We start from the raw sequence: 21,371 nt of genomic DNA on the forward strand, positions 1-21,371 counted from the left end.
GTAAGAAGCATCAGTTCAAAGTGGCATTTCCCCGCTGGCAGAGGTGGAGGGTGAATTACTTGGAGTTCATTAACTTTCTGCAAAAAGACAAGCTCCCTCTGGGTGTAGTAGTGCTTTTACAGAACCATCACTGTGGATTTGGCATGTGAGTGGAAAGTGGACCCTGAGAAAGGTCAGCTCTGTTCCTCCTTGATGACAGAAGGGCTGTAGCTCACAAAGTTTTAGGAGCCAGATGGCTTGTTTAAGTAGCCTTCCCCCAGATGGGATTTGGACGGAGAAGTTAGTGCATGTTCAACCAGCAATTTCTGGGTGGCTTTCCAAGGGGAAAGCTGGCCAGCCCCAAAGGGAACATTCTGCATATAGAGCTTGAATCCTGGCTCCTCACTCAACTCTTCATGCCTTGTTTCATCCTGCTCCAGGCCATGGAATCCAGGCCACACACAAAGGCATACTGGGGAAGCATACAGGGCAGCTGCTACTATCTCACTCCCACCTGTGTTCTGCTCTGCATTACACAGTGTAAGAGAGAATGCAGATTCTTATTTCCAAAGTAACCACACTGGCAGCAACATTTGGGGAGGCTGGGCCTGAGTGCTGGAAGCTCCCTAAAAGTGTATGTGGGGGGGGGGGACACTGTGCCTGGACCATGGCCCTGCCCGAGGCCCGCTCCCGCTCAGCCGCCTCCTCCCCATGAGTCCCCAGCCATGCTCCACCACCTTTCCACCCCAGGCCCCGCTCCTCTCTGCTCTCTCCCCCAAAGACCCCCCCCAGCCAACCACCCAATGCCTCTCTGCTTAAAGATGTGCTTAAGTACTTTGCTAGATGGCAGTCAGAGTCCTCAGCACCTTGCAAGATCAAGCCCTTTTTTAATTCCTAGAGGCTGGAATCTACATTCATATTTAGGCACGCAAATCCTTATTTAGATGCCTAAATTAGCATATGTGTGTTGAAAATGGGCATTTAGGTGCCTGGGTTTGAAAATTTGGGCCATAATTGCAACTGTGCCCTTCTGTGCATCTCAACTATTATTTGAAAAGGTTTCTATAAGGAAATACAGGGTTTCCTCTAACACTTTTTGCATTTCTCACTGACTAAAACAATTGTCTATATATAATATACACTATTTCTCACAATAATCATATCAAGTCACATGCATTAGGGGAAAGGAGCCAGCTGGAGGCAACATAATAGTGGCATTTGAACAAAATAATCTAATTTTGAAAAAGCTGTGAAATATCATGAGTCTCAGTAGGATTTTGAATATATCTGCACCAGGATAAGGTGAAGAGTAGGGAATTGTTCTCCTTGGGCATTTTGGAGACTTCTAAACAGACATTAACTTCCAATGCATCTGTAGCCTTTTTGTTTGCTTTTCCTGAACATTGTTTGTGGTTTTGCTTGTACAAACATTCCAGAAAAATGAATTTTTGGGCCCCTATCAGAATTTTTTAAAATCATGAAACTTAATTATTTTAGGCTGAAATGGAAGTAGTTCTGGGTATCCAATAGTGAACTCAAACAGTACTATGTGACTTAGCTGACCAGTCAAATAGTTCAAGAATTGAATCATAAACAATGGAATACTCATTGAACATTTTGTGAATGATCCAGGAGCTAAACCTTGTTTGAAGAAAATATTTGAACAACTTTTGAACAGCAAAGTCCATGCAAACGAACAAACAAAAAAGCTAGTGAGAGAGAGAAGAGGTTGCAGAGAGGGAAACCCCAAAAATCCCAAAACCGAGAATGGAAAACTTAAACCTTTTTGTTTCCATGAGCTAAATTGAAACAATATTTTAAGTCAAAATAAAATTTCATTTTATTCGATAGTGTCAGTTTGAAACTATATAATATATTATAGAATTTTCCATTTGGAAGATGATTTTATGTCAAAATCAATATTTTCGCCACAGAAAATTTCAATTTTGACAAAACTACATTAGCTGACAGGAAAATGTTTGTGGTAGAAAAATTCTGCGTAGCTCTAATTCTGGCTAGTACCTTTACTACAGAGAAACAATACTCTCTATAATCTGTCTTTTCAGAGGACCTGTGTTGGTTTTGCATCTTATATTTAGAACTCTTTCCCCCTCTCCTTTCATTATTATCTTAGGGCAACTAATCAGAATACATTTTACTGGGGCATGTTAGCTGCTGGTAGACTGTTCCTGAGAGACAAATGCCCAGTCTTGCTCAGAGTCAGTTGAAAATACAATATCTCTCTGAGAAGCAATATATGCTACTACTTAGATTAGAGGGAACTGTCTTTTTTCTGTGTTCGTACAGCACCTAGCACAATGGGTGTTCGTACAGCACCTGCTGTATGACTAAGGCTCCTAGATGCTACTTCAATACAAATAATAATGATAACTGGAACCTGGACATCTTCATCATCTGGACCCATGGGAAGGAGACTCTGGAAAAATTTCACCACGATTTCAACAGCTTCCACCCCACCATCAACCTCAGCCTGGACCAATCGACATGGGAGGTCCACTTCCTAGACACCACGGTGCAAATAAGTGACAGTCACGTTAACACCACCCTATACCGAAAACCCACCGACCGCTATGCCTACCTTCATGCCTCCAGCTTCCATCCCGGACACACCACACAATCCATTGTCTACAGCCAAGCACTAAGATACAACTGTATCTGCTCCAACCCCTCAGACAGAGACCAACACCTACAAAATCTTCACCAAGCATTCTCAAAACTACGATACCCGCATGAGGAAATAAGGAAACAGATCAACAGAGCCAGACACATACCCAGAAGCCTCCTACCTCAAGACAAGCCCAAGAAAGAAACCAACAGAACTCCACTGGCCATCACATACAGTCCCCAGCTAAAACCTCTCCAACGTATCATCAGTGATCTACAACCCATCCTAGACAACAATCCCTCACTTTCACAGGCCTTGGGTGGCAGGCCAGTCCTCGCCCAAAGACAACCCGCCAACCTGAAGCATATTCTCACCAGTAACCACACACCGCATCACAGTAACTCTAACTCAGGAACCAATCCATGCAACAAACCTCGATGCCAACTCTGCCCACATATCTACACCAGCGACACCATCACAGGACCTAACCAGATCAGCCACACCATCACTGGTTCATTCACCTGCACGCCCACCAATGTAATATATGCCATCATATGCCAGCAATGTCCCTCTGCTATGTACGTCGGCCAAACTGGACAGTCCCTACGTAAAAGGATAAATGGACACAAATCAGATATTAGGAATAGCAATATACAAAAACGTGTAGGAGAACACTTCAACCTCCCTGGACACACACTAGCAGATTTAAAGGTAGCCATCCTGCAGCAAAAAAACTTCAGAACCAGACTTCAAAGAGAAACTGCTGAGCTTCAGTTCATCTGTAAATTTGACACCATCAGTTCAGGATTAAACAAAGACTGTGAATGGCTAGCCAACTACAAAAGCAGTTTCTCCTCCCTTGTGTTCACACCTCAACTGCTAGAAGAGGGCCTCATCCTCCCTGATTGAACTAACCTCGTTATCTCTAGCCTTACTCACTCTTGCTTGCATACTTATACCTGCCCCTGGAAATTTCCACTACATGTATCCGAAGAAGTGGGTATTCACCCACGAAAGCTCATGCTCCTATATGTCTGTTAGTCTATAAGGTTCCACAGGACTCTTTGCTGCTTTTATAATCACAGTAGCGCTGTGCTAGCAGCTGTCCTTGCTGCTAACACAGAGCCTTTGTGGGTATGTCTACACTGATAAAAACCCCACGGCTCTGAATCTCAGAGCCCAGGTCAGTTGACTCAGGCTTGTGGGGCTCTAGCTATGGGGCTAAAAATTCAGGCTCGGGTTGGAGCCCAGGCTCCGAGCCCTTCCCCTCTCTTGGGGTCTCAGAGCCCAGGCTCCAGCCTAGCCTGAGCTCGAACATCTACACTGCAATTTTATAGCCCCACAGCCTGAGCCCCGGGAGCCCAAGTCAGCTAACCCAGGCCAACTGCAGCCATGCCATGGGTCTGTTGTTGCAGTGTGGATGTACCCCGTGTGTGTAATGCTAAACTGCCTGTGAAAAAAGCACTGCAGATGCTAGCAGGGTTATCCTGAATGCTTCTGCCTCCGTTCCCTATCTTGCCATTGAGGACTTGCAGGACGAGCAGTATTATCAGCAGAAGTCTACCCAGCGTTGTGGTAGATTCTCTATCACTGAGCATTTTAAAATCAGGATGGGCTGTGTTTCTAAAAGATATGCTCTACTTAAAACAGAAATGAATTCAAGGAAGTCCGGTGGTCTGTGTTACACAGGAGATCAGACTAGATGATTACAATGGTCTCTTTTTGTCTTGTAATCTATTAAAAGTGCTCTGGCACTGGAGGTTCAGAATCTCATGTGGCTGATGAGTTGCAGTTGAATGTGGGTTGAAGAATCAGCTACTGCTTTGCTTGGTTTATTTTGATTACTTTGATTACTACACCAGTACACAAGAAGGGGGTGGGGGGGTCTCATTGCCCAACTAGAGATAGAAGTGGGGGTTGGAAAGACACCTGGGATGTCAAGGGTAGGTAAAGTTGTGTAGCAGCCATTCTCCCTGCTGCTAGCAGGGATCTGTGATTGTATCAGGAGCTTGTTAAAATGTACTACATATAAAATTCTACAGTAAGGGTTCAGATTAATGAGGAAACAATACTATAAACTTCAGGGGGTTAGATGCAATGACGGCTGAATATTGTTGAGCCAATGAATGAGGAACTGAATTACAAATGGAAATCAAATATTTTCTGAGTTGCAGTTGCAGAATATTGTAGCTTCTGCATCATCCTTATCTGATAAGGGAACTTGTGGAGTTATAATAAACTACAGAGCTAATTTTAATTACTGACAAATACCGCTTGGGTTGCTATGGAAATACAAAAGTGCCACTTATACACAGCTGAATCTTGTAGATCTTATTGAAAATTCTCATATGGGACTCAATTTTTTTTTTGTTTTCACGAGTACAAATCAGGAATAACACTTATGTTGATGGAGTTTAAATGGTGTAAAACCAGTAGAAAAGGAGAATCAGGATCACTTTATTTTTGTCTATCCCAGTTTCTTTGTGATTCTCAAACAAAATCATTAAGCACTCAGTTTTCCAATGACTTTACAAATGGTCACCTGTCAGTTGACAGAAAACTAACGTACAGCATCACAGAATTGAGAGATGAAAAAGAACTGTTAGATCATCCAGTTCCCATGCAGGATTGTTCCTAGCTAAGCTATTTTTTTTAACTTTATCCTGTGTAGTTATAAATGCAGCTGCATTTGTAATAAAACTTCCTTTCTGCTTTAGGCTCCGTGCAGAATATTATACCTGGAGCAATTGTGACAGCAACAGTTAAAGTTGGCTGAGAGTTTCCATTCTAAACTCCTTTTTCAGCTGCTAATAGCTTTCTGGCATTTTCTGGGCTAAAATTTCCAAGACCAGGTTTCTGCTGGAGGGTGAATAATTTTGGAAAGATGGCTCAAAAGCAGGGCCGGCTCCAGGCACCAGCTTCTCAAGCAGGTGCTTGGGGCGGCCGCTCGGGAGAGGGGCAGCAGGTCCAGGTATTCGGCGGCAATTCGGCGGACGGTCCCTCACTCCGGCTCGGAGTGAAGGACCTCCCGCCGAATTGCCGCTGCAGATCGCGATCGCGGCCGCGGCTTTTTTTTTTTTTGGTTTTGGCCGCTTGGGGCGGCCAAAACCCTGGAGTCGGCCCTGCTCAAAAGTGGTTAATTTCCCTCATATATGCTGCATTTTTAAGACCTAGTTCATTAAAGAGACACTCCAATAGAAAATGACACACATTTGTATAGCTTGACGGGGCCAAGTTCAGAGCTGGAGTAAAGCAGGTGCAATTCTACTGATGTCTTAATGCCAGATTTTCATTAGCCCTTCCATGGTGATTTACAAATAAAAAGTATGCAGAAGTATACTGAGTTTGGGACTCAATGAGCCAGGAATTCATCACATTATTGTAAGATAGTCTTATTGATCCATCTGTACAGAGCTAGGTGAAATTTGTTTGGCTAAAGCTGCTTTTTCTTTCCTTTTTTTTTCTTTTTTTTTTTTTGGGAGGTGGGGGCAAAAATGCAGATTTGGAGACTCTGAAATATTTCACAAATTTGAACCAGTATTGCTATATTGTTTTGGTCTTTAAAAAATTTTGAGAAAATCAAAATATTTCATTTTGACATGTTTGAAACAAATATCACTGCTCTACAGCCAAAATGCTTCTGAAATAAATGTAGTCAAACTTTACTAATTCTGGGTCACTGAGAATGAAAATGATGCTTAAAATTGTTGACTGGCTCTAGTTTTCAAGATATGCTATTGGGTCAGTATATACGACCCTTGACTTGGGAATGGCGGAGGATAAGTGAGTTATAAAGGGAAGGGATCTCAATTTAAACCAGAAATGACTAAAATACATCTTTGACTGGATCTATGAATAAATCTGACTGGGTTTGGACAGTACTTGCTTTTTAGGCAAAACAATGAATGATGCAATTTGAAGCTGGTATTGCGTCATACATGATATGAATTGCATCATGTTATTCCTAGAAGTCATGGATGATGCAATCACAACGAAGCTTACATCACTCTGCTGAACAAATTGCCCTATATCAGCTCTAGAAATCATACAGTGTCGTGCTCTCTTATTTGTCAGTGTTTGATTTTGCAAAGGGACACATTTCTGTTTAGCCAAAGTGAGCAGAGATGCCTCGTACTTGTGTGAACAGTGCAGATAACTTCTGCTATGTTTGTGGTGAAGTGACTTTTGCATCACAAAAGCGCAGTATAACCACTATGGTTAAGAAAGCCTATCACCTTTATTTTGGCTGCAAAATTGGAGATCAGGACAAGAGGTGGGCCCCACACATATGCTGCAACACTTGTGCAAGAATCTTCGCCAGTGGTTGAACAGGAAAAGGAAATCTATGCCTTTTGCAGTGCCAATGATTTGGAGAGAGCCAACAGATCATACCAGCAATTGTTTCTTCTGCATGGTGCCTCCAGTTGGGAAAGGTGTGTCAAAGAAGAAAAAGTGGACTGTGCATTATCCAAACATTCCATCAGCTATACGCCCAGTACCCCACAGAGAAGGACTGCTGGTTCCTGATGCACCAGAATCATTCTCACTTGAGTCAGACGAGGAAGAGGATGAAACTTCTGGTCCTGAACCATCAATGTCACAGGACCCACATTTTCTCCCATCCTCCTCCTCTGAACCACACCTCCTAACACAAGGTGAACTGAATGACCTTGTCAGGGATTTGGAACTACCCAAGAGTAAGGCAGAGCTGTTGGGCTCCAGACTACAGCAGTGGAATTCCTGGCAGGTGATGTTAGGGTTTCTATGTTCCGTGACCGTCAAAAGGATCTTGTCCCATTCTTCTTCATGGAAGGTGATCTTGTAGCGTACAACAACATCGATGGTGTGATGGCAGCCCTCAACATCATTCACGATCCAGATGAGTGGAGACTGTTCATTGATTCATCCAAGACGAGTCTTAAAGCTGTTTTACTGCATAATGGCAATGTTTTGCCATCAATTCCAGTTGGTCATGCAGTCCATCTGAAGGAAACCTATGACAACATGAAACAACTTTTGAGGTGCATAAACTATGACCAACATCAGTGGCAGCTTTGTGGCGATTTGAAGGTTGTTGCTTTCTTGCTTGGTCTGCAGACTGGATACACAAGGTACTGCTGTTTTCTCTGCGAATGGGACAGTCGTGCAAGAGATTCCCACTCTTCAAGAAAGAGTGGCCACTCAGACAGTCATTGGAGCCTGGGAGGAAAAGTGTTCAGCATCCACCACTTGTTGAATCAAGGAAGATTTTGTTACCACCCTTACACATCATACATCAAGCTGGGTCTGATGAAGAACTTTGTCAAGGCCATTGACAAAACACAAGCAGCTTTCAAGTATCTCTGTGGAAAATTTCCAAGGTTAAGTGAAGCTAAGATAAAGGAAGGTGTCTTTGTTGGTCCTCAGATTCGTGAACTTCTTCGAGATGCATTTGACCATGCACTGCGTGGCAAGGAAAAGACGGCATGGAAAGCCTTCCAGTTAGTGGCAATAAATTTTCTCGGAAACAACAAGGCAGACAACTACAGGTTGTTGGTGGAAAACCTCCTCAAGGCATACAAAAGCCTTGGTTGCAACATGTCACTAAAGATAAATTTTTTGCACTCTCATCTAGATTTTTTTTCCACCGAACTGTGGAGCAGTGAGCAACGAGCACGGCGAGTGATTTCACCAGGACATTGCAACAATGGAGAAACGCTATCATGGCAAATGGAGCCCATCAATGCTTGCAGACTATTGCTGGACAGTGACAAGAGATGCTCCATTTAATGAATAACAAGAAAAAGCCAAGAAGCGCCGAGTAGACACTGAATAGGACTAAACTATGTACAGAATAGTTTTTTGCCTTTTTGTTTCATAATAAATTTTATTTATATAACCCTTTTGCTGATTTTTAAAGTGTTACATAAACAGGACAGGTGAAATATTATCATGTAAAGCATCCATAAACACATGAAAAGACCTAGGTTTATAGTTTATGATTAAAACTCTACTATCTACACAATATACATAGACATAAAATGTAAAAACTTAAATATCTTAGAAACAGTAGCCAATCAGTTGTTTTAATTGTCATATTTGAATTCAGCACATCAAAATACATAATAAATAGCACATTTTATCTCTGAAGCAGATGACTTCTCAAAAATTGTAGACCAGTGTGTATTGATTTTTTTTTTTTTTTGGTTCATTTGAGAATTCCCTTTAATTCCCTTTAATTTAATTTTTTTTAATTAAAAATGGTAAAACTGAAAGACCTCTAATGTGTTTGTTTCAACGTTTCAATTGAAAAATTTTGGTTTTGGTTCAATTCAAAACAGTTATTTCCCCTGATTTTTCAATATTGCCAGTTAATCCAAAAATCTTCTATTCACACTGCTTGATTTGTATATCAGGTTTCCAAAAATAAATGCTGATGCAAATTTTATAAACGTAGTTAAATAACATTAGGGTTCTGTTTTCAACTCACAAAAGCAAATAGGCTTCCGCCCTACCCACAATTTGTTATTACTGTACTGAAATACTGTATGTGAGTGCAACTCCCATGGATTCCAACTGCCCATTTGTCTCCATTATGCTGTTTTCATAGTCCAGGGCAAATTCTGCTCTCAACTACACAGGTGGAACTCCATAGCTATATTGATAATTCTGAGTAGAATTTGGCCTTAAGTCCCTATTTAAGCTGAAACGTGGTTCTGAGAACCATTTTATAATGCATTTAGGTTCTGTTTATATTGGGATTTGAAACCATTTTAGCTCTCTCCCAGCAAGAATTATGTTTAACATAGTTTAAGGCTATTAAGATAGTTTGGAAACTCAGGGTAGGCAGGACATTAGCTTTTGGTAGTGTGATCATTTCACACAGGGGCTTGTTCAGTCTGACTAAAATAGTATGGAACTGACCTGAAGCAAAGTTTCAATAAAGCAGAATTTCTCTGAATCCCAGCCAATGGCAGAATGATTAACACTGTGTGTTGCTGGTGTAGAAGATAGGATGCTTGTTCTATGGTGCTTTATTTTGTTTAGTACTACATTTTGTTGTTAGTTATTTGAATGATTACCTTACTAGTCAAATCCTGCTTTGTCCTTGCTCTGTCACAACTCTTGTTGAGCACAAAAGAATTTCTTCAATGAGAGTTTTGCATGAGTAAGAACTGTGTAAGGAAAGCAGAATTTGGCCCATACAGTATTTCTGTTATTGGACCAGATACCGTTAACTCATGATGAACTGCACCTAACAGTAAAGAGCTCTGTTGATTTCAATGGGACTATTTGTGGAGTAGGGCACTAATCAGCATGAGTAAAGGGAGTTGAATCGTGCCCTTAGTATGTACTACTTCACCACTTGTAGCTAGTGAAGAATGCAGCAACTTGCATGCTTACTGGAATGGTATCTACAATCATCTCACTGTAAGTCCATCCTGGGGCCTATATGCTGGCTATCCATAAAGTTCCTGATTAAAAAGGCTTTGGTGGTTCTTAGGATGATCTTGTGGGTAAAGCTCAGGCCTGGAATACAGGAGATCTATGCCTGACTAACATGGATGTCCTGGGCCTGATTTTTTTTACTACCTTGCATCTTATTTAGTCATTTTTCATCTGTGCAAAGTGGATGTAAAATGCTACTGTTCGGGTTTGGAACCATGTCTTTCACATGCGTCTGGCATTCACCCACGAAAGCTTATGCTCCAATATGTCTGTTAGTCTATAAGGTGTCACGGGACTCTTTGTTGTTTTTTACAGATCCAGACTAACCCGGCTACCCCCGATACATCTTTCCATGTGTTTACACAATAGGAAAATAGGCTTTTGTACTGTGCTCATCACAAACATTAATCAACTTAACCTTATAACACTCCTGTGAAGAGGATTAGATATTAGGTTCATTTAAGAGCAGGGGAAACTGAGCCACACAGGCAGTAAGTGGTTTGCTCCAAGGCACACAAGAAGTCTGTGTCAGAACCGTGTATATGATCTAAAACTACTCAGGCCACTGCCTTAACCACAAGACCATCTTGCCACTCTTTGCAGCACTCTTCATTGATGAAGTGGCTCTCCAGCTCTTCCAGGTGCTTAGTGGTTTAGATCATTGTTAAATCTTTAACTTAATGTAGAAAGCAGTTAAATATTTTAGGGTTCTAATCTATTGTAGAAGATTGGTTTAGTTTTCCTTGCTTTATTATGCTGTAATTTTTCTTTCTTACTCTGAGAAAGAATAATGTATTTTTGCACTAAAATGCTAACATCATATAAAGAAAACATATCTATTAATTCATCAGCCTGGATGTTACATGATAAGCTAGAACCAATGTGCAGTATGTCTCTATAGCAACAGATGTATAGAGTGGCTAGAATACCTGTCAACATGTAAGTAGGTTTAGCTTTAGGGTATTTGTCATGCCTTGAGGGACAAGCAGGTCATTAGGAAAGTTTCAGGAAACCCGTATGGATACTTGGAAGAGATGTGAAGGGGATTTTCTAATTTCAACGTAAAAACCCCATTTCTATCTGAAAATTGTGTACCTGATATTGTTACAAGTAACCCCTCTGATAAACTAGCTGAAAGAGATTAAAGGAACAGGTATTTTTCTCTCCCCTTCAGTGTGTTTACTTGGTGCATTTGATACACCTTGCACATAGTCACTCTTACTGTTTTGTTGAAGGCACATGTTCTTCCCCAGGCCCTTCAAGAGGATACTTGACAGTGGCTGCCCTAGCAAAGTTGAGACTGAAAAGCCAGCAAGACCAGGAAGGGGAGGGTTGTGTGTGTATGCAGATGGGAGAGTTGAGCCAGATTACGTTTGGTGATGTTGCTATCAAATATTCCCAGAAGATGATTCTAAATAACAATAGGGGATGCCAGTTAGAGGTTGCTTATCCCATGCTGTCAGATCATGGCTGTTCCCTCCATTGATTTACTGAAAATGGCTTCTCATGCACTGGATGGGTGATTTGGCCCTCTGGCCTAACCAAAAAGTACTTCTGTTCTATAGGAAATAAAAGTCTAAATAACATAGATAGATGGCTTCAAAGAGACAAGTCTTATACCTACCCTAGACCCCCTACCATCTTTTCTAAGTCCTTTCTCTTGGCTGCAGGGGTTTTCAAACTACAATGCCTGTTGGCATGTCATGTGGTGTCACGGAGAGCCCCAGCCCCTCCCTTTTTCACTGACTTCATCCAGAGGGTTAACCACTCCAATCAAAACCAACCTTCCTTTATTTGCCTGCTTCCTTTTAGGTCTTCTCTACAGCCTTTTCCCAGGTATCTTGAGCCCCTCCTGCACCCTTTCCCTGTATCCCTCTGAGCAGGGCATCTCTGCTGGTATCTAGGAAACCAGACACCAGTGATAGCTGGGACCAGAGCCCTCTTAAAAGCCCAGCTTCCCCAGTGACAATGTTCAATGTTCTATCACATTGCTTGGCTGTTAAATCAGGTAGTATATAAAAAGTCACGAAGACCGTGTTCCTTTCAGTTCCTGCATAGACACGCTGTAGGTCTCTGACACATTAGAAAATCAAAGCTTTGGGAAGAAGCCTGGATTTAGGCAAGGGCTGAGCTGGAAACAGAAGCAGCATCTGAGTGGCGAGTGAATGATTCATCTTTATTGTTTTAAATGACTAATACAGAGACTTTGAACTGGAGGCAAAGACTTTTAGAAAAATGCAAGCACATTGAGTAAGTGTGCAATTTAATATCTAGAGCTCTCCCCCCCACACACACTTTGTCAGGAGGTTTTACTAAATGAAAGAGCAGGCCTGAGGCTAACACATCTCTTGTGCTCTAACCAGAGAATCAGTTCAGAGGGCATACTCTGTGTAGTGACTTTTTGTCAAAATCTTCCAACGGCTCTCGTCTAGCATCTGAGATGATGAATGACTCAAAAGGAGCTTAACTTTCAGTGTTGCTTTTTGCACCCACAATGGTGCCAGGGCTGGATTTAGGGGCAGGCGACCCAGGCAACTGCCTGGCGTGCCAGGCTTGGGGGGCGCTGGTCTCGAGGTGCTGCTTTTGTTGTACAGATCCTAGTGTGCAAATTTATTGTCTTATATGATGGATAAATCATGGATGCAAATTGTGCATCAAAGTCATGAAATGGGCTACGAATGCAATAAAAAATAAGGTATTCAGAAGATTAACAAATGGAGGAGGGGCGCTGTAGACACTCCTCGTCTGGAGTGCCATTTGATCTAGCGCCGGCCCTGAATGGCGTTTTGTGACTAGGAAATCTATAGATTACTTCTATTATGAGATATTAGCAAAATGCCCTCCTCTACTCTGCGGGTTGAGGGTGCAGCATTTTGTCGAGAACTCAAGGGAAGCACTGGTTAGAAGGGAATGGCTGGGTGGCAGAATGTGGCCTGCCAATTTGTGTACATAGCCCCCAGATTTATGTAGCAGCCTCCAGGCAGAGATGCATGGTGGCAGATTTTCAAAAGTGTCCAGAGACAGGTTCAAAACTCCATGGCTTGAGACATTTAAAGTTGACTCATTTGTTACATACAATGAGGAAGAGTCCTGTCCTGGCAGGGAAATGGACTAGGTGACTTAAGGCATCTTTCTCATCTCTATTTATTAGGGCTGTCAAGCGATTAAAAAAATTAATCACGATTAATAGTGCGATTAATCGCACTGTTAAACAATAATAGAAAACCGTTTATTTAAATTTTTTTGGATGTTTTCTACATTTTCAAATATATTGATTTCAGTTACAACATGGAATACAAAGTTACAGTGTTCACTTTATATTTATTTTTGATTACAAATATTTGCACTGTTAAAAAACAAAAGAAAAAGTATTTTTCAATTCACCTAATACAAATACTGTAGTGCAATCTCTTTATCATGAAAGTTGAACTTACAAATGTAGAATTATGTACAAAAAAAACCTGCATTCAAAAAATAAAACAAAGTAAAATTTTAGAGCCTGCAAGTCCACTCAGTCCTACTTCTTGTTCAGCCAATCGCTCAGACAAACAAGTTTGTTTACATTTTCAGGAGATAATGCTGCCCGCTTCTTGTTTACAATGTCATCTGAAAGTGAGAACAGGCATTCTCATGGCACTGTTGTAACTGGCATCTCAAGATGTTTACGTGCCAGATGCACTAAAGATTCGTATGTCCCTTCATGCTTCAACCAGGATTCCAGGGGACAAACATCCATGCTGATGATGGGTTCTGCTCGATAACAATCCAAAGCAGTGCAGACCGACTCCTGTTCACTTCCATTATCTGAGTCAGATGCCACCAGCAGAAGGTTGATTTTCTTTTTTGGTGGTTTGGATTCTGTAGTTTTGGCATTAGACTGTTGCTCTTCTAAGACTTCTGAAAGCATGCTCCACACCTCATCCCTCTCAGATTGTGGAAGGCACTTCAGATTCTTAAACCTTGGATCGAGTGCTGTAGCTATCTTTAGAAATCTCACATTGGTACCTTCTTTGCGTTTTGTTAAATCTGCAGTGAAAGTGTTCTTAAAATGAACAACATGTGCTGGGTATCATCCGAGACTGCTATAACATGAAATATATGGCAGAATGTAGGTAAAACAGCAGGGAACATAGTTCTCCCCCAAGGAGTGCAGTCACAAATTTAACCAATGCATTATTTTTTTTTAACAAGCGTTATCAGCATGGAAGCAAGTCCTCTGGAATGGTGGCCGAAGCATGAAGGGGCATATGAATGTTTACCATATCTGGCATGTAAATACCTTGCAATGCTGGGTACAAAAGTGCCATGTGAACCTCTGTTCTGACTTTCAGGTGACATTTTAAATAAGAAGCAGGCAGCATTATCGCCTGTAAATGTAAACAAACTTGTTTGTCTTAGCGATTGGCTGAACAAGAAGTAGGACTGAGTGGACTTGGAGGCTCTGAAGTTTTACATTGTTTTGTTTTTTATTGCAGTTATGTAATAAAAACATCTACATTTGTAAGTTGTACTTTCATGACAAAGAGATTGCACTACAGTACTTTTATGAGGTGAATTGAAAAATACTATTTCTTTTGTTTATCATTTTTGCAGTGCAAATATTTGTAATAAAAATAATATACACTTTGATTTCAATTACAACACAGAATACAATATATATGAAAATGTAGGAAAACATCCAAAATATTTAATAAATTTCAATTGGTATTCTATTGTTTAACAGCGCAATTAAAACTGCGATTAATCGTGATTAATTTTTTTGAGTTAATCGCGTGAGTTACTGTGATTAATCGACAGCCCTATTATTTATTATTGTTATTTTTATTAATTTATATGACAGTCCTGTCTAGAGATTTCAGACAGGTGGTCCCTGCCACAAAGGTCTTCCAGTGTAAAGGGCAGGTTAGGAACACAGGATATTGGATTGGAAGGATCAAGTTCAGTCCCCTGCTATAGCAGGCAACCCTTCTGGAGCCCATGCTCGCCCTCGTGAGCACTTACTCATGTGAGCAGTCCCTTCGACTTCACTGAGGAAACGCTCACCAGAATGAGTCAGGCCTCCACAGTCTGAGCCTAAATAGACAGACAAGGTGGATGAGGTAATATCTTTTATTGGACCAACTCCTGTTGATGACAGAGACAAGCTTTCGAGCTTATATAGCCTGGAAAACTTACCCAGGGCTTGCCTACAGTTAAAGCGCTGTTGTAGCACCTAGTGAAAACGCTACCTACATTGACGGGAGAGCTTCTCCCATCAGCATAAGTACTCCACTCCCTGAGAGGCAGTAGCTAGGGCAATGGGAGAAGCCCATCAACGTAGCATTGTCTACACCGGGAGTTTGGTTGGTATAACTGCGTCACTCAGGGGTGTGGATTTTCCATGCCCCAGAGCGACATAGTTTATACTAACATAAATTCATAGTGTAAATCAGGGCCCAGAGTATTACAGCTAAATCCAAGGGGGAACAGATTGTTCAGCATAAATACTTAACACACATTTCAAGGGATCATTCCCGGCGAAGTGGCCTGTTAACACCCCTCCAGTCATAGGGAGGAAAGAAATGTGGGGGAAACAGCTGGAAGGTTTGGCGGGAAGGAGGGGGCTGTTAGTGGGTTACAGATTGTTGTAACAAGCCATAAATCCAGTGTTTCTATTCAGTCCATGATTCAGTGTCTAGCAAAGTTATGAATTTAAGCTTCCAGGCTTGTCTTTTGAAAATGTTGTGCAGGTTTCCTTTGAGGATGAGGTCATATATAGAGTTATTGCTTTGTGAACAGTAAATTCATAACTTTGCTGGGCTCTAAAAATCATGAACTGAATAGAGATGCTGGATTTTATGGCTTTACAACAGTCTGTAACCAACTAACAACCTCCTCCCCTCCCCAGCTGCTTCCCCCTTCTTCTTTAGTCCCTGTAACTGGAGAGGTATTCATGTGCCCCTTCACCTTGAATGGGCCCTTGAAATACATGCTAACTACTACTTAGGCTAAACAATCTGTTCCATCTTGCGTTTAGCTGTGACACTCTGAGTAAGTTTCCCAGACCTGAAGAAGAGCTCTGTGTTAGCTCGAAAGCGTGTCTCTCTCACGAACAGAAGTTGGTACAATAAAAGATATTACCTCACCCACCTTGTCTCTCTAATATCCTGGGATTGACATGGCTACAACAACCCTAACTAGACAAGACAGATAAAGAGTGGGAGAAATGGAGGCAGTTTACAAGTAGAATGAACAGAATGATGATTTGCTGCACATTAGTCGTTCCACAGGGGTTTTGTTGAGGGGAAGGGTTTGCAATTTCCTTTTAAAAGAAGCAATCAGATTCTGCATTTTCTCAATGCCCCCAGCAGGGTCTAGCCATCTTTTCTTCCTTATTGCTATTTATTGTTTGTGTTGCAGTAACACCTAGAAGACCCATACGAGATTATTAATATTATTAATAGTATTACCATAGCAACAAGGAGCTCTGGCCCCTAGTTCTATCAATCAGGGCCCCATTGTGCTAGGCACTGTGCATTCACACAGTAATAGACACTTTCTGCTCCAAAGAGCTTACAATCTAAATAGACAAGACAAGACTGACAAAAGGCAGGAAGGAACCAGAGGCACAGAGAGATGACGTAACTTGCCTAAGGTCACACAACAGGTCAGTGGCAGAGCCAGGAATAGATCCCAAGTCAATGAGATTTATGCTATGTCTAACTTACAAGCTGTGCTGCTGTAAAAGCGTTTGTGTAGCTACGTTATACCGACAGCAGAGAGCTCTTCCATCAACACAATAAAACCAGCTCAACATAGCACTGGGCACACTACCACTTACGCCAACAAAACTCGGGGTATTTTTTTTTCCCACACCCCCTGCGTGATAAAAGTTTTGCTAACAAAAGTGCTAGTGTAGACATGACTTTAGATGGTTAAGTGCCTAAGTCATTTCTGAAAATGGGAGTTAGGCTCCCAAGGCACTTTTGAAAATGTCACCCCAGCTCATTTATTTGGGTGCCTAAATTCTGATTCTGGAGCTGAACATTAGGCACTTATTTTTGAAATCTCGTCTACTTCCCCAGCTGTAAAAATGGCAATAATAATTACACCACCTTCCTACATCATAGGGGTGTTGGGAAGATGCTTGTAAAATGCTTTGGAGATATGTGATAAGAATTATTATTAATGACAAAGAAGGTTAAACCACAATAACTTTAATTAAATGTCTTAAATGTAATTAAAACAGGATTAAGTATATGCCATTTTGACAGCCTGATTATGTAGATTGCGGCATAGGGAATGTTGCTCCCTTTTGAATGAATATCTGACAAAAACAGGACACTTTCCTACTTGTTATAAGACAAGTGCCATTAAATTAACCACTTCTAAATATATCTGTTATTGAGGGTAATGGTTGCTGCCCACAGATAAAAGACATACCTGCTGGCAGTCACAAACCTCACTGAAGCTGATGGGCATGTTAAATACCTTTCATTCAGGTTAAACGATGCAACATTAAATTCCCTGTTGCTTAGTGCTAGCTGAAAAAGTAGACATCACCATCCAAGGTGCCGCACCACATGAGAAGGCCTGAAGAACTACTAACTCCGGAAAAATAAGAGGGGTTTCCCTAGGACTGATTGTAAATGCAGAGGTTGGGGCACTGGTTGGTGGAGCTCTGTGTGTGTCAGAAGCAGACACACTGTGCAGGTTTGGTGCAGACATGTCCCCTCAGACTCCTGATTCGGCACTGGAATGCCATCTCTATGAAGAGGCAGCACAGAGCTGGTAGAGCTACTCTGCATAGATGCACTGGCTCTGCTCAGGGACCATTCTCCAGGAGCATTGTGCAAAGGGGCCATCAAGCTTTGATAAATTGGCCCTCTGTTTCCTAATCTTCATAACTGGAGTGAACATAAGAATGGCCATACTGGGTCAGACCAAAGGTCCATCTAGGCTGTATCGTGTCTTGTGATAGTGGCCAATGCCAGGTGCCCCAGAGGGAATGAGCAGAACAGGTAATCATCAAGTGATCCATCCTCTGTCGCCCATTCCCAGCTTCTGGAAAACAGAGGCTAGGGACACCATCCCTGCCCATCCTGGCTAATAGCCATTGATGAACGTATCCTCCATGAATTTATCTAGTTCTTTTTTGAACCCTGTTATAATTTTGGCCTTCACAACATCCTCTGGCAAGGAGTTCCACAGGTTGACTGTGCATTGTGTGAAGAAATACTTCCTTTTGTTTGTTTTAAACCTGATGTCTATTAATTTCATTTGGTGACCCTTAGTTCTTGTGTTATGAGAAGGAGTAAATAACATTTCCTTATTTACTTTCTCCACACCAGTCATGATTTTATAGACCTCTATCATATCCCCCCTTAGTCGTTTCTTTTCCAAGCTGAAAAGTCCTGGTCTTATTTATCTCTCCTCCTATGGAAGCCGTGCCATACCCCTAATAATTTTTGTTGCCCTTTTCTGAACCTTTTCCAATTCCAATAAATCTTTTTTGAGATGGGGCGACCACATCTGCACGCATTATTCAAGGTGTGGGCATACTATTGATTTATATAGCACCAACATGATATTTTCTGTCTGGTTATCTATCCCTTTCTTAATGATTCCCAATGTTCTGTTCAATTTTTGACTGCCGCTGCACACTGAGTGGATGTTTTCAGTGAACTATCCACAATGATTCCAAGATCTCTTTCTTGAGTGGTAACAGCTAATTTAGACCCCATCATTTTATATGTATAGTTGGGATTATGTTTTCTAATGTGCATTACTTTGCATTTATCAACATTAAATTTCATCTGCCATTTTGTTGCCCAGTCACCCAGTTTTGAGAGATTCTTTTGTAGCTCTTCACAGTCTGCTTGGGACTTAACTATCTTGAGTAGTTTTGTATCATCTGCAAATTTTGCCACCTCACTGTTTACCCCTTTTTCCAGATCATTTATGAATATGTTGAATAGGATTGGGCCCAGTACAGACCCCTGAAGGACATCACTATTTACCTCTCTCTATTCTGAAAACTGATCATTTATTCCTACCCTTTGTTTCCTATCTTTTAACCAGTTACCAATCCATGAGAGGACCTTCCCTCATCCCATGACAGTTTATTTTAATTAAGAGCCTTTGGTGACGGACCATGTCAAAGGCATTTTGAAAATCTAAAAATACTATATCCATGGGATCCCCCTTGTGCACATGCTTGTTGGGCCCCCTCAAAGAATTCTAGTAGATTGGTGAGGCATGATTTCCCTTTACAAAAACAATGTTGACTCTTCCCCAAAAAATTATGTTCATTTATGTGTTTGACAAATCTGTTCTTTACTATAGTTTCAACCAGTTTGCCCAGTACTTAACTCGGGCTGACTGGCCTGTAATTGCTGGGATCACCTCTGCAGCCCTTTTAAAAAATTGGCGTCACATTAACTATCCTTCAATCATTTGGTACAGAAGCTGATTTAAATAATAGGTTACAGACTACAGTTAGTAGCGCTGCAATTTCACATTTGAGTTCCTTCAGAACTCTTGGGTGAATACCATCTGGTCCTGGTGACTTATTACTGTTTAGTTTATCAGTTTGTTCTAAAACCTCCTCTAATGACACCTCAATCTGGGACAGTTTCTCAGATTTGTCACCTAAAAAGAATGGCTCAGGTTTGGGAATCTCCCTCACATCCTCAACCATGAAGACCGATGTAAGAATTCATTTAGTTTCTCCGCAATGGCCTTATCATCCTTGAATGCTCCTTTAGCATCTCGATCATCCAGTGACCTCATTGGTGGTTTAGCAGGCTTCCTGCTTCTGATATACTTACATTTTTTTTTTTGCTATTACTTTTTCAGTCTTTGGCTAGCTGTTCTTCAAATTCTTTTTTGGCTTCCTAATTATATTTTTACACTTCATTTGCCAGAGTTTATGCACCTTTCTATTTTCCTCACTAGGATTTAACTTTTACTTTTTAAAGGATGCCTTTTTGCTTCTCACTGCTCCTTTTTGTTGTTTAGCCATGGTGGCTCTTTTTTGGTTCTCTTACTATGTTTTTTAATTTGGGGTATACATTTAAGTTGAGCTTCTATTATGGTGTCTTTAAAAAGTTTCCATGCAACTTGCAGAGATTTTACTTTTGGTGCAGTACCTTTTAATTTATGTTTAACTAACCTCCTCATTTTTGTGTAGTTCCCCTTTCTGAAAAGAAATGCTACAGTATTGGCTGCTGTGGTGTTTTCCCTGCCACAGAGATGTTAAATTTAATTATATTATGGACCTCCTCTTGGGACATATCAGTAAAATGGCAGCACTCCCTCAGACCAGACCAGCATCCCTGAAACAGTGACAAGTACCATGTTCCGCAAAAGTGTTTAGAAAACTGTGCCTCTACAGCAGAGATCAGCTTGTGATTCTTTTTCTGTCCTGTGTCTCTTCCGCCCCTCCCCCCCCAATTTTCACGCACATTAGCTAAGGCTTGATCTACATTTAAAAGTTAGGTCAACGTAGCTATATTGGTCAGGGAGTGTGAAAAATCCACATCTGTGTGACCGACATACCTATGTTAACCTAATCCCCAGTGTAAATGCAGCTATGTCAACAGAAGAATGCTTCCGGTGATGTAACTACCATCATTCAGGGAGCTGATGTTCCTAAATTGATGAAAATACCCCTTCTGTTGGTGTAGACTGTGTCTACCATGTTATGCTAGCATAACTATGGCAACCTAGCTATGCCAGTATAGTCTTCATAGGATAGACAAACCCTAAGTATGCTGTCATTGTGCATATTAGCCAGTGTCCAACTGTTATCATGCATAAGCAATTATCTTTTTCTTTCTGGATCTAATATTTTCAGTTTTTCATTGTGCTTCATTGTACATTTTATGTCCCTTGCATTTCTAAGATGAGTCATAAAATGAGAAATGTAGCATTTTTCAGTAAATGGTGGCAATCACTGAATAATTTAAACTCCTCTGGATGCCATATTTGCTTGAACAGGTTTGTGTTTTGCATAAGGCATCCAAATAGACTAGTTTTGTGAGTACTTGTCTTAATTTGTGATACAAATCTTTAATCCAGACTCCCTCCAAAGGGTGAAGATGTGATATAAAAATCTTGAAATTTCAACTGGTGTTGCTGATTTTCTTGGTAGTAATTTTTCATCCTGACCCAGAAGTTGCTGTCAGAGTTAATAAAATTTCAGATATGTTTGAGTGATAATTTCTTTATTAACAATTTCCTTTTTGTTTTATTCTACAGTACAGAATGTACATGCTTTTGGTAGACATTTCTTGCTATAAAACATGCTTAAAAACTGACACTTTAAAATTACTTTTGATTGGTAATTGATATCATT

The sequence above is a fragment of the Malaclemys terrapin genome, chromosome 3, assembly GCF_027887155.1.
Source record: "Malaclemys terrapin pileata isolate rMalTer1 chromosome 3, rMalTer1.hap1, whole genome shotgun sequence".
Classification (NCBI taxonomy): Eukaryota; Metazoa; Chordata; order Testudines; family Emydidae; genus Malaclemys; species Malaclemys terrapin.